Consider the following 2,447-nt stretch of genomic DNA (forward strand, 5'->3'; position numbering starts at 1 on the left):
GGAGTGCTTTGAGACCTATGGTGAAAAAGGAAATATCCTCAGATAGAAACTAGAAAAAAGCTTTAGAGTAACTGCTTTGTGAGGGATGAATTCATCTCACAGAGTTACACCTTTCTTTTCATTGAGCAGCTTGGTAGCACTCTTTTTGGGAAATTTGCAAAGGAATTTTCTGGAGCTCTTAGAGGCCTATGGTGAAAAAGGAAATATCTTCTGATAAAAACTGGAAAGAAGGTTTTTGAGAAACTGTTTTGTGAGGTGTGTATTCACCTCATAGAGATAAACCATTTTGTTGATTGAGAGGTTTTCCATCACTGTTTTGTGGTGTCTGGGAAGCGATATGTGGGAGCACAATGAGGCTGATGGTGAAAAGTAAATATGCAAAGATAAAAACTAGAAAGGAGCTTTCTGAGAAATTTATTTGTAGTGGGTGAATTTATATCCCAGAGGTAAACCATTCTTTCATTGAGCAGTTTGGTAACCCTGTTTTTGTGGTATGTACAAAGGTATATTGAGAGCACAGAGAAGCGTATAGTGAAAAAGGAAATACTCTCAGATAAAAACTAGAATAAATCTTTCTGAGAGACTGTTTTGTTATAGGCGAATTTATCTCACAGAGTTAAATCTTTCTTTTAATTGATCAGTTTGGTAAAACTGTTTTGTGGAATATGCAAAGGATATTCAGGAGCAGATAGGGGCCAATGTTGAAAAAGGAAATATCTTCAGGTAAAAACAGGAGACAAAGTTTCTGATAACTGCTTTGTGATGTGTGCATTCATCTCATAGAGGTAAAGCTTTCCTTTGAGGGATCAGTTTGGCATCACTGTTTTTGTGGTGTCTGAGAAGGAATATTTTGGAGCACATTTAAGCCAATGGTGTAAAAGTAAATATCCTGAAATAAAACCTAGAAAGAAGTTTTCTGAGACATTTCTTTGAGATAAGTTAATTCATCACACAGAATTACAGGTTTATTTTCTTTGAGGAGTTTGGTAGTACTGTTTTTATGGAACCTGCAAATGGATATTCGGGAGTTCCTAGAGGTCTATGGTGAAAAAGGAAATATCTTCAGATGAAAACTGGAGAGAAACTCTTTGAGGAAAGGTTTTATGATGTGTGTATTCATCTCATAGAATTTAACCATTTTGCTGATTAAGTAGTTATTCATCACTGTTTTAGTGGTATCTGAGAGGAGTTATTTGGAGACACATTGATGCCTATGGTGAAAAAGGAAATATCCTCAGATTTAAAGTAGAAAGAAGATTTCTGAGAAACTGCTTTGTGATGAGTGAATTCATCTCACAGAGTTACACCTTTTTTTTCATTGAGCAGATAGGTAACACTGCTTTTGTGTAATCTGCAAAGGGATATTCAGGAGTGCATAGAATAAAATGGCAAAAAGAAGAGAAATATCTTCAGGTAAAAACTGGAAAGAAGCTTTCACAGGAACTCCTTCATGATGTGTGCACTCATCTCATAGAAGTAAAGGTTTCTGTTGAGGGAGCACTTTGGCATCACTGTTTTTGTGGAATCTGAGAAAGGATATTTGGGAGCAGGTTGAAGCCTATGGTGGAAAAAGAAATATCCTCAGATAAAAACTGGAAAGAAGCTTCCTGAGAAACTACTTTGTGATGGGTCAATTTATCTGACAGTGTTATATTATTCTTTTCATGGAGCAGTTTGGTAGCACTGTTTTTGTGGAATCTGCAGATGGATATTTGGGACCACATAGAGGACTATGGTAACAAAAGAAAATTCTTCACGTAAAAACAGGAGAGAAGATTTTGGAGAATTTCTTTTGTGATGTGTGCATTCATCTAATAGAAGTAAACGTTTCTGTTGAGGGAACACTTTGGCATTACTGTTCTTCTGGTGTCTTGGAATGGGTAATTTGAAAAACATTGAAGCCTATGGTGGAAAAGGAAATATCCTCATACAAAAACTAGAAAGAATCTTTCTGAGAAACTGCTTTGTTTTGTTGTAATTCATCTCACAGAGTTACATCATTCTTTCATGAATCAGTTTGGTCGCACTGTTTATGGGGAATCTGAGAAAGGATATTTTGGATCACATTGGAGCCTATGGTGACAAAGGAAATATCCTCAGATTTAAACAAGAAAGAAGCTTTCTGAGAAACGTCTCTGTAATGTGTAAATTCATCTTATCTTACAGAGTTACACTGCTCTTCTAATTTAGCATTTTGCTACCACTGTTTTTGTGGAATCTGCAAGGGGATATATTGGAGCACATTGAGGACTACAGTGAAAAAGGAAATATCCTCAGAAAAAAAATAGAAAGAATCGTTCTGAAAAACTGCTTTGTGATGTGTGAATTCATCTCACAGTGTTACAGTGTTCTTTTCATTCAGCAATTTGCTAACACTGCTTTCTTGGAATCTGCAATGGGATACTTGGGATTGCATTGAAGCTTATGTTTACATAGGAAATATCCTC

The sequence above is a fragment of the Colobus angolensis genome, unplaced genomic scaffold, assembly GCF_000951035.1.
Source record: "Colobus angolensis palliatus isolate OR3802 unplaced genomic scaffold, Cang.pa_1.0 Scaffold348, whole genome shotgun sequence".
Taxonomy (NCBI): domain Eukaryota; kingdom Metazoa; phylum Chordata; class Mammalia; order Primates; family Cercopithecidae; genus Colobus; species Colobus angolensis.